Raw genomic sequence first — 12618 nt, forward strand, 5'->3', positions numbered from 1 at the left:
TTTGTTATAGATGAAAGTGAGGTTGTTGTTGTGGAGGGCTTGATTGTGTATGCGGTAGACGTTCGGGTGAGATGGCTGGAGTTCCGGAGGCTGCTGAAGGTTGCTAGTGAGTGCTGCTTGGTTGGAGGCTGTAGGTTTAGAATTAGATTCAAGTTGCTTGAGTTTCAGAGGGAAGGTAGCGGAAAGGTCGTTAATACGGAACCGCAGATCGCGGCCGTTGGGTTGTGGTGTGTGTTGTGCCGTTGGGAGGACAATTTCTTTGGTAACTGATTGTGGAGTGTATGGTCTATTTGGGGAGAGTGAGGTCCAAGGGGCTGGATTTTTGGCTTGGGTCGGGAGTAAGTATTATGTTTGATTGGGTGGTCCTAGGGAGGTGGGAGGGATGTGCAGCGTGAATTTCTGAAGGTGAGTGGGGGTGTGAAAGTTGATAATATATAGGTGATCCAGTTGATTGTGCCACCGGACTGGGATGCTTATTTCTGCCAGTACTCCTTTTAATTGTGTGGCGCTAGGGTTGTGTATAATTAGGATTGAGTCGGTTTCACTTTCAGTGTATGCATCAGGTGGTGCTTGATCGGAGGCCAAACCAGGTGTGAGGGCTTTTCTTCGTGGATCTCTTTGTGAGGGTTGTCTATCCAGGGATTGTGGACGTTTGCGGGTGGAGCGAGGTGGATCTGTGGTTGGTTTGTCTGGAGGTATGTCCTGATTCATGTTGCACGGCGGTGGGGATGTCGGGGTGGAGAAGATTGGAGAAAATTTTATAATACCGTTACCACTGTGTTCACTGCCACTGTCACTGCACTCACTCACCTGGCTGGCGTTCTTCTAATATAGCTAATCTGTATAGTGTCCAAATGATTACTCTTATCTTATCTAGTACTATTAATTAGCATTGCCTAATATAGAACATTAAATAACACGTCAGATATTAAAAATAGTAATAATAATAATAGTAATAATCATGATAATAGTAATGATAATAAAATTATGATTATATTGGTGATGTACTGTTGTCTATTGCTTATAGCACTATATTCACAGTCCACTCGAGATGGTTAGAGAGGTATGGAGTACATTCAGTTACACCAGTGCAGATACACTGACACACATGCGTTCGATAGCGGTTCTACAATTGTCGATCAGTACCACACGCTCATGAGGCCCTTCTCCTACTATTCACAGTGAGACAAGTTTGTTGGACGTGCCCTCAAGTGGTTTCTCACCCATGAAGCTCCTTCGCATGTATATATACTTTGTTCGCTCGGCGCTTGTGTATCCTTTCTTTCCGGCCAGTGTCCCCTTGAACCCTAACGGGTGATAGCGGTCTTGTAGCGGTCTTCCTACCGAACAAACCCGCGAAGATCGAGAAGGCAGTAACAGCGTTTCGACAAAGTCGCAGTCATATTTATGATAATTCCGAACTATTAGAGTCGAATAAGCTCCACTAACACTTCCAGCAACACTTCCACACCCACTACTCACTCTACTACTACAGCCTCACTCGCTAACCACACAAAACGTATATTTTCCGATCACAATTATCTGCTTCAGGACCGTACCTAGTCACAGATCCGCCATCTTCCACATATCATGTTAATGGGTTTATTAAAACATCTTTGGTCCATTTTCCCATCTCAGGCTCTTAACGGCGATAGATGAGGAAAAATATTGATCACTCTTATACGGGTTTCTGGTTGTTTGCAGATCATACCGTCACTCCAAGTCTGGAAATTCCTCATCATCGCAATCAGACTCTGGTTCCAGATCATCGAAGCTCGGTTTACTACTGTCCGCATTTCACGAGAAGATCCAAGCAAGGAATGCGAGTTTTTCCCCCACTCTTATAACCTATCCCCGACATAGAACCGGCCGGCCATTGACTGAGTTTTGTTTGTCCCAGCCGGCCAATGACACCACTCCCATCCACCTGCACCTTCAAGAACGCCGAGTTACTGGCTTAATCTTTCCTCTTACCTCGCAATGACCATACTCCCCTCGCAGGGATCCTCTCGTGAAATTTGGACAGTATCTCCACCACCTCCTCCCAGATCACCCATCTGCATCATCGTCTCTTCAAGGACTTCAGATTGGCCTACATCCAGATCGTACTATCACCTTCATCTTTCCATTTGTTGAAGTCCACTTTCAGCCAATGATACTTCTTCTTATCTTTCATTAAAATGTGGCCAGTATGGTCCATTTTCCTTCTTTTTCTACAGCATCAGCTCAATTTTACGGTCACGCACACACTTTACAGATTTGTCGGGGTCAATTTCTTTCAAAAGTGGTAATGTTACTTCGTGAGTTTTTCTTCAGTTCCACCACTTCCATGAAAGTAAACTTTATCGTTGTCTATTTTTATTTCGGGGTTCTTGCAGTCGTCGAGGCAGAGTGTGAGGAAAATTACATTGTTTCTTTGAGCCCACAGAACAGAGGGAGGCACGGCGAGTTCTTCGCCCGACATCTTTGCGCAGCGTGATTCAAAACGATCTCAATAAGCTAAACGCGTAATCGATCCTCATTTGTTTGATGTGTCAGCTGTTTTACAAACAGCGATCTCAGTTACGTATGTTCAAAAGACGTATTCTAACACATAGACTAATATCTTGTATTTAACTGAAAGCCATTATTACCATTCTTACCACGTGCATATCTACTTAGTGTTACTTTATACCACGACTCATTCAGCTGAAGGCTGAATACAGGAAACAAATTCCAGTGAATTGTGTTGTTATTGGCGAACATTTTTTTGTACATATGTGCATAACTTCTTCAGAAGGCACATAACAGGCCGAAACATGTCAACCAGGTACGATTTAATTTAACACGGGAAAGACATTACATATTCCGTTGTGATATAGTGTTAAAAGTTGTGTATACAAGATGTAACTTGTAGTATCAACATATTACTGGCCTTTATAATTTTGACGATTACAAGTTTCAAAGAAATCTCTGTTTCAATACTAGAATAAATTATTACAACGAAGACAGCGAACAAGTTCAACGTATTCCTTAATAGACACCGCTTTTCTGTGTAATTACGTTTGCTGTCCGAAGAACAGTGGTGATCAGGGTTATAGGCTATTCAAAACAACTATGTCACTGATGCTCCTCCCATCATGGGAAGAAAATTACTCTTTGTTCAATAATAGACAATCACCAAAATAACTGAGACGGCATATTTTATAAAACTTGAGCTTTTACGTGAAACAACAATGTCAACTTCTGACAGATCATTTACTTCACTAAGGTTGGGAATATTTATCGTACCTCTCGCTGCTTTGTCTCCAACCTTTACCCAGCCTGTCTAATTAAATACAATTTTCCACTCATAAACAAATATTAACTTCCTTACCGATTATATGCTCTCCTTGACACTTTTCCACTTTCGTGATCTCAAACTCCGCGATATCATTTTCAAACTTCAAATTTTTTAGAAGTTCTTTTATTTTCTCCACAGACAAACCTTATCATATTTGTTCTGTCTAGTGGCAATCGTTAACATTTGTAGAGTCTTGACGTTCTTCAACAAATGAATCGAGAATCCCCTTCACATTTGTCCATTTCTATACAAGATAATTATTTACTCTAGAAAGAAATCTTTAAAACAGTGAAATCCGGTTGGTCGTGCAGTTTAGACCACAGTGCAGCAAACAGAGATTCAAATAGCTGTATCTTGACACCCGCTGAAGATTGGGCGCGTGTTTATATGAACCGTTAAATCAAAATAGCCCATACTTCCATTCCACAAAATATTTACTATTCCTTGTGAATCACTCCGTACTGGCCTGTAGGCCTATATTCCACATGAAATAGAGACATTTCTGGGTTCTATCACGGCTCTTAGCAGTTTCTTTATTCTGACTCAACTCGATCGTTTGACGATGAGCAACCCATGTGTTTGATTTGCCCTTTGCTGCTGTTCTTTATCGAGGCAATGTGGGCAGCACTCTCCATTTAGTATCAACGATGCCTTCATGCACTGCCTGGATTCGTTTTGATGCCAGTAGGGCAGATCTATGATCTAGTTCCGCGAAACGAAACCGTGGAGACTCTGTGTGGAGGTCTTCCATTTCCCCTAAATCATATATACCCAGATTGCTCTGCGTTATAGTCTTTCATGGTAACAACTTTTGTCCCGTTTACTACGCTGCCATTTTATTGTTACATAAGGATTCACGTCATAACTCCCATTTCAATTCCATTAGCGACTGTACTGCCATCTCGTGTTCGTTTACGGCGGACGGGTGGCGATCCTGGCGGTTGTTCTCTTCAAAGTGCAACCGATTTTAACATAGGAATGAGCAATCTATATGTGATCTGGGATTTCCCACATTTGCGGTAGATTGGGGGCTGACTATTTTATTTCTGATTTTTCTTAAGATGGTAGGACTTGTGATTTCAGTGTCTCTTACAGTCTTCACCACTTCCGCCGCTAACATTCCTTGCAGCCTGCATTTCAGCTTGCTTTGCTATTTCCGTAGCCCTCAGTTTTTTGAAACCATCTCTTGTAATGGACGCCAGAGTTTACTGCTGGACCATCGAATAGTAGTTCTCCGCATGTCCCGCAAGGGACGTTGTCTGTTTTGTGGACTATACTCTATGCTTTCTGTTGGATTTTGCGTCTAATTATATGGTTGGCGCACCTCTTCTGCTGGGAACGGCTATGCGTTATGCTTGTTTTCTATTTTTTTTTGTAATGGTGGCTCAATAACACGTACCGCACTGCTTTCCACTTTTAGAATAGTCGTACACTATCCTGCATTATACTGCAACTGAAATGTAGGAAAATCTTCGTTTATCACGCTTTTGGTCCTGAATCCAAGTCACGGGTAAACATGGAGGTGAAAGATGCCACTTGCTTCTGCTGGTGCTACGATGGATTCACGTCATTAAAACACTCGTGTCCCAGTGCCACACGACGATAAACAAACAAACAAGCAAGCAAACAAACAGACAAACAAACAAATAAACAAATCAATCAATAAACAAATAAATAAATTAATTAATTAAATAAATAAAATAAATAAATAAATAAAATTAATAAATAAAATAAATTAGATAAATTAAATAAAATAAATAAATTAAATAAATTAAATTGGTTAATTAAATAAATTGAATAAATAATTAAATAAATAAATAAAATAAATAAATAAAGTAAATAAATAAAATAAATAAAATGAATAAATAAATAAGTAATGTATAATAAATGATTAAAGAAATATAGGCCTATAGTAAATATTCCACTAGATAAATAGACAAATAAATAAAGGAAATATATAAATTAATAATTAAAAATAAATAAATAATAAAAAATAAAAAATACATAAATAAAATAAATAAATATAATAAATTAATAAAATTAAATAAGATATATAAATTAAATAAATTAAATAGATTAATTAAATAAATTGAATAAATAATTAAATAAATAATTAAAATAAACAAATAAAATAAAATAAATGAAATAAATAAAATGAATAAATAAATAAATAATGTATAAATAGATGATTAAAATAAGTATAGGCCTATAGTAAGTATTCCACTAGATAAATAGACAAATAGATAAAGAAAATATATTAATAAATAATTAAAAATAAGTAAATAAGTAAATAAATAAATAAAAATCTTCAATAACCTTAAACAAAACAAAGGACTCGGTTACTTTTTTGGTCTGTCTGAGACTGAAATGAGCGGGGTTGGGGCTCATTTCACTAAAATAATTAAATTAATTAAATTAATAATACATTTGAAGAGAAAAGGCTGATATTTTGAGTTATGAGATGGTTATTCATGCTGTCAAGGCGGTATAGGATATGTAGGCCTATGTATGTGCGTGCTTGTTAACTGTCAAGTCCTCCGGAACGCATTAAGAAACATAGAAATGATTAACGATAATGAAGAGGCATTTATTTTTCCATATTCGATTTTAACATCTAATAATGTCCTTCAGAATATTTTATTATCACGTTATGCTGCCGTTTATATTATTTCCAGTGGAATTTCTTCAATTCTAGTGTCATCGATCGTCTTTAAGGATGAGTTCGTAAAGCCAATAGCCGATGCTAAAGAACAGGCGTCATCTTATTCTCACATCCATATTATCTGCATAACTACCCTGTTACTTGTCATTATGGCAATATGAAGTAATGGCTGCACTGAAGTCGGTTGCACTTGACGTTTAGTATGCCGAACTCCCATTCTTTAAAAATCTTGGTAGTTTTCTTGCAACGTCACACATGGAGGAGGTATTACTAGTGAACTGAATCGTGTCAAGAATACCTGTTATTAGCAAACAATTGCAGTTGAACAACGGGCCTGTTAATGGGTTTATTATAACATTTTTAGTCCATTTTCCCATCTCAGACTCTGAATGACGATAGATGAGGAAAAATATTGATCACTCTTACACTGGGTTCTGGTTGTTTGTAGATCACACCATCACTCCAAGTCTGGAAGTTCCTCATCATCGGAATCAGACTCTGGTTCCAGATTATCGAAGCTCGGTTTACTACTCTCCGCTTTTCACGAGAAGATCCAAGCAAGGAATGCGAGTTTTTCCGCCACCCTTATAACCTACCCCCAAACACTGAACCTGCCGGCCATTGACTGGGCCTTGCCTGTCCCAGCCGGAAAGTGACACCACTCCCATCCACCTGCTCCTTCAAGAACGCCGAGTTACTGGCTTAAACTTTCCTCTTACCTCGCAGTGACCGCACTCCTCTCGCAGGGATCCTCTCGTGAAATTTGGACAGTATCTCCACCACCTCCTCCCAGAACACCCATCTGCCTCATCGTCTCTTCGAGGTCTTCAGATTGGCCTACATCCAGATCGTCCTAGCTATCATCTTAATCCTTCCACTTGTTGAATTCTACTTTTAGCCAATGATACTTCCTCTTATCTTTCATCAAATGTGGCCAGTATGGTACATTTTCCTCCTTTTTCTTCAGCACCAGCTCAATTTTACGGTCACGCACACACTTTACAGATTTCTCGGGGTCAATTTCTTTGAAAAGTGGTACTGTTACTTCGTGAGATTTTCTTCAGTTCCACCACTTCCATGAAAATAGACTTTATCGTTGTCTATTTTTATTTCGGGGTTCTTGCAGTCTCCGAGGCAGATGGTAAGGGAAAATTACATTGTTTCTTTGAGCCCACAAAACAGAGGGAGACACGGCCTGTTCTTCGCCCGACATCTTTGCTCAGTGTGATTCAAAACGATCTCAATATATTAAGCGCGTGACCGATCCTCATTTGTTCGATGTGTCAGCTGTTTTACAAAGATCGAGCTCAGTTACGTATGTTCAAAAGACGTATTCTAACACATACACTAATATCTTGTATTTAACTGAAAGCCATTATTACCATTCTTACCACGTGCATAGCTACTTAGTGTTACTTTATACCACGACTCATTCAGCTGAAGGCTGAATACAGGAAACAAATTCCAGTGGATTGTGTTGTTATTGGCGAACATCTTTTTGTACATATGTGCATGACTACTTCAGAAGGCCCATAACAGTCCGAAACATGTTAATCAGGTACGATGCAATTTAACACGATAAAGACATTACATATTCCGAAGTGATATAGTGTTAAAAGATATGTAAACAAGATGTAACTTGTAGCATCAACATATTACTGCGCTTTATAATTTTGACCATTACAAGTTTCAAAGAATACTCTGTTTCAATACTAGAATAAATTATTACAACGAAGACAGCGAACAAGTTCAACGTATTCCTTAATGGACACCGCTTTTCTGTGTAATTTCTTTTGCTGTCCGAAGAACATTGGTGATCAAGGTTATATTTAAAACTCCTATATCACTGATGGTCCTCCCATCATGGGAAGAAAATCACTCTTTGTTCAATAATAGACAATCACCAATATAACTGAGACGGAATATTTTATAGGACTTGAGCTTTTAAGTGAAACAACAATGTCAACTTCTGACACATCATTTTCTTCACTAAGGTTGGGAATATTTATCGTGCCCCTCGCTGCTTTTTCTCCAAACTTTACCCAGCCTGTCTAATTAAGTACAATTTTCCACTAATAAACAAATATTAACCTTCCTTTCCGATTACATACTACATCCTCTCCAGTGCCAATTGTTGGCATTTGCAGTGTCTTGACGTCCTTCAACAAATGAATCGAGAATCACCTCCTCATTTGCCCATTTCTATACAAGTTATTTACTCTAGAAAACAATCTTTAAAACAGCGAAATCTGGTTGGACGTGCAGTTTAGACCACAGTGCAGCAAACAGAGATTCAAATAGCTGTATCTTGACACCCACTGAAGATTGGGCACGTGTTTATAAGAACCGTTAAATCAAAATAGTCTATATTTCCACCGCACAAAATGTTTACTATTCCTTCTGATCACTCCGTACTGGCCTGCAGGCCTATATACCACACGAAATAGAGACATTTCTGGGTTATATCACGGCTCTTAGCAGTTTCTTCATCATCTTTTTATTCTGGCTCAACTCGATCGTTTGACGATGAGCAGCCGATCTGTTGGATTTGCCCTACGCTGCTGTTCTTTATCGAGGAAATGTGGGCTACACTCTCTATTTAGTATCAACGATGCCTTCATGCACTTCCTGGATTCCTTTTTATGCCAGTAGTGCAGATCTATGATTTAGTTCCGCGAAAAGAAACCGTAGAGACTCTGTGCGGAGGTTTTAATAAAGTATAGTTCTTCCATATGGACTTGCAGGATCCTCTTCTTTAGTTGAGTATTACAGTTAATGCACTCTTGGACAGATAAGAAACCGCGCTAGAATTGTCTGCACACAACACGTTGAACGATGCCTTTTGAAAATTAATCAATTTCCATATATATTTATTCGGTATGCGCGGATAAGGGCCCATTTTACCTATTACAGCACCAGTTGGTCTGTAGGTCCCAAAGATTCTATGAACTTACGTGTCGGAATATTTTACTGCTGGATTCCAACAACTTTCATGAAACAATCGCAAAATAAATATTTCTCCGTCTCTTGAAATACAAAAATAAAGTAGTTGTGAACCGGATGACTCCCAAGTGAAACTTCTGAGCCATTATTCCAGCCCCCTATATTCAGTAGTCTTATACTTATTAAGGGTTACTGGTAGTTACTATGCTGATATCCAACTGTCATTGATCAAATCTTGCTATTGTCCAAGCTACACCCTATACTCCAGTAGTCTTTTATTTATTAAGGGTTCTGGTAGTTCATCTACTGATATCCAACTGTCATTGATTTAATCCTGCTATTGTGCAATCTACACCCTATAATCAGTATTCTTTCATTTATTAAGGATTTCTTGTAGTTACTCTGTTGATATACAACTGTCATTTATTTTTCCTGCTATTGTGCAATCTACCCCCTACAGTCCAGTAGTCTTTTACTTATTAAGGGCTTCTGGTAGTTACTCTGCTGATGTCCAACTGTCATTGATTTAATCCTGCTATTGTGAAATCTACCCCCTATATTCCAGTAGTCTTTTATTTATTAAAGGTTTCTGGTAGTTACTCTGCTGATATATAACTGTCTTTGATTTATCTTGCTATTGTGCAATCTACCGCCTATATTCCAGTAGTCTTTTAATTATTTAGGGTTTCAGGTAGTAACTCTGCTGATATCCATCTCTCTTTTATTTATCCTGGTATTGTGCAATCTAACCCCTGCAGTCCAGTAGAATTTTATTTATTAATGGTTTCTGGTAGTTACTCTGCTGATATCCATCTCAATTCGATTTATCCTGCTGTGACATCTACCCCTATAGTTCAGAAGTCTTTAATTTATTAAGGTTTTCTGGCAGTTACTCTGCTGATATATAACTGTCATTGATTTATTCTGCTATTGTGCAATCTACCCCCTGTAATCCAGTAGTCTTTTATTTATTAAGGATTTCTGGTAGTTACTCTGCTGATATCCAACTGTCATTTATTTATCCTGCTATTGTGCAATCTATCCCCTATAATCCAGTAGTCTTTCATTTATTAAGGGTTTCTGGTAGTTACTCTGCTGATATCCAACTGTCATTGATTTGTATTGCTATTGTGCAATCTACCCCCTATAGTCCAGCAGTCTTTTATTTGTTAAGGGTTTCTGGTAGTTACACTGCTGATATCCAAATGTCATTGATTTGTCTTGCTATTGTGCAATCTACCTCCTATATTCCAGTAGTCCTTTATTTATTAAGGGTTTCTGGTAGTTACTCAACTGATATCCAACTGTCATTGATTTATCCTACAATTGTGCAATCTACCACCTATATTCCAGTAGTCTTTTATTTATTAAGGGTTTCTGGTAGTTACTCTGCTGATAACCAATTGTCATTGATTTATCCTGCTATTGTGCAATCTACCCCCCATAGTCCAGTAGTCTTTTAGTTATTAAGGGTTTCTGGTAGTTACTTTACTGATATCCAACTGTCATTGACGTATCCTGCTATTGTGCAATCTACCCCCTTTATTCAAGTAGTCTTTTATTTATTAAGGGTTTCTGGTAGTTACTCTGCTGATAACCAATTATCATTGATTTATCCTGCTATTGTGCAATCTACCCCCTAGATTCCAGTAGTCTTTTACTTATTAAGGGCTTCTGGTAGTTACTTTACTGATATCCAACTGTCATTGATGTATCCTGCTATTGTGGAATATACCCCCTATAGTCCAGTACTCTTTAATTTACTAACGTTTTCTGGTAGTTACTCTGCTGATATCCAACTGTCAATGATTTGTCCTGCTATTGTTCAATCTACCCCCTATAGTCCAGTAGTCTTTAATTTATTAAGGGTTTGTGTTAGTTACTCTGCTGATAACTAACTGTCATTGATTTATCTTGCTATTGTGCAATCTACCCCCCTATATTCCAGTAGTCTTTTATTCATTTAGGGTTTCTGGTAGTTACTCTGTTGATATCCATCTCTCTTTTATTTATCCTGGTATTGTGCAATCTAACCCCTGCAGTCCAGTAGCCTTTTATTTATTAATGGTTTCTGGTAGTTAGTCTGCTGATATCCATCTCACTTCGATTTATCCTGCTGTGACATCTACCCCCTATAGTTCGGCAGTCTTTAATTTATTAAGGTTTTCTGGTAGTTACTATGCTGATATCCAACTGTCGTTGATTTATTCTGCTATTGTGCAATCTACCCCCTATAATCCAGTAGACATTTATTTATTATGGATTAATCGTAGTTACTCTGCTGATATCCAACTGTCTTAGATTTATCCTGCTATTCTGCAATCTACCACCTATATTCCAGTAGTCTTTTATTTATTAAGGGTTTCTGGTAGTTACTCTAGTGATATCCAGCTATCTTTGATTTATCCTGCTATTGTGACATCTACCCCCTATAGTCCAGTAGTCTTTTATTTATTAAGGGTTTCTGGTAGTTAGTCTGCTGATATCCATCTCTCTTTGATTTATCCTACCATTGTCACATATACCACCTACAGTCCAATAGTCTTTAATGTATTGAAGGTTTCTGGTAGTTACCTTGTTGATATCAAACCTCTCTTTGTATTTATCCTGCTATTGTGCAATCTACCCCCTATAGACCAGTAGTCTTTTATTTATTAAGGGTTTTTGGTAGTTACTCAGCTCATATCCAGCTATCTTTGATTTGTCCTCCTATTGTGACATCTACCCCCTATAGTCCATTGCATTAGGAGATGCTAGTAAGTATCAAAACAAGAAAATAATGTCTAATAAACAATGGCCCAAAGCACATAATTTCTGATTTCTGTCCAATTGTTCATGGGAGGTTCTCCATGTGACGTCCATTCATTGCAATGCATTCCTCTGCCCTTCGGCGTAAGGAATCACGCACTCTTTGAAATTGACCTGGAAGTTCTTGTACTGGCTGACATGCTTTGAAGACGCGATCCTGTAGTGTTTGCACATTCTTGATTGTAGTGGCGTAGAGCAATTCCTTCATGTGCCCCCATACAAAAATCCTAGGGGATTTAGCTTTGGGGTACGAGCAGGCCAAAATGTGGGGCCTCCCCGATCGATAGAGCGGTCCTGAAATGTCAGCGTCAAGTGTTCAAGGATATTGCGGAGATAAAGTGTTGGTGCGCCATCGTGCACGGACCAAATGTTTAGTCTCTGCTAAATGGCATATTCTCCAATAAGACAGGCAAAAGACTACGTTAATAATAAAGTCTTGATAACGAGCGCCAATTAATCACTGTGTTAGCATGTATGGTCCTATTAATTGATCAAGAACGCCTGCTCATACGTTGATTGGGAATCGGTGCTGATGCCTAGTTCCTTCAACTGCATGGGGATTTTCATCAGTCTGCACATGCTGATTACGAAAATTCACAACTTCTCTCCTGAATCTCAGTCATATCCGAAACCAGATTTTGTTTTCAGTATTCCTTACCACGTGTCATTTTTCCATGCAAGTGGTGTTAATTTTGGTATGATCATCTGATAGTCTCTTGTATTGTACGGCAGAGAAATGCAATTCCATTAATGGAAGTCAGATTGAGCACCTCCTATGAACAAGTGTTCAGATTTCAGAAAGTATGTGTTGTAAGACCAATGTTTATTATACATAATTTCCTGGTTTTGATCCATACTATCACCTTCTAATATATTGGATACT

The 12618-nt window shown here is 38.3% G+C and overlaps 2 pseudogenes; both read right to left on the reverse strand.

The window, feature by feature from the left end:
* Nucleotides 1-1713: 1713 nt before the first annotated feature.
* LOC138707347 (prostaglandin E synthase 3-like) lies at nt 1714-2464 on the reverse strand (annotated as a pseudogene).
* A 3785-nt stretch (nt 2465-6249) lies between these two features.
* Nucleotides 6250-7206, reverse strand: LOC138707348 (co-chaperone protein daf-41-like; annotated as a pseudogene).
* Between the last annotated feature and the right edge of the window lie 5412 nt (nt 7207-12618).

The sequence above is a fragment of the Periplaneta americana genome, chromosome 10, assembly GCF_040183065.1.
Source record: "Periplaneta americana isolate PAMFEO1 chromosome 10, P.americana_PAMFEO1_priV1, whole genome shotgun sequence".
NCBI classification, from domain to species: Eukaryota; Metazoa; Arthropoda; class Insecta; order Blattodea; family Blattidae; genus Periplaneta; species Periplaneta americana.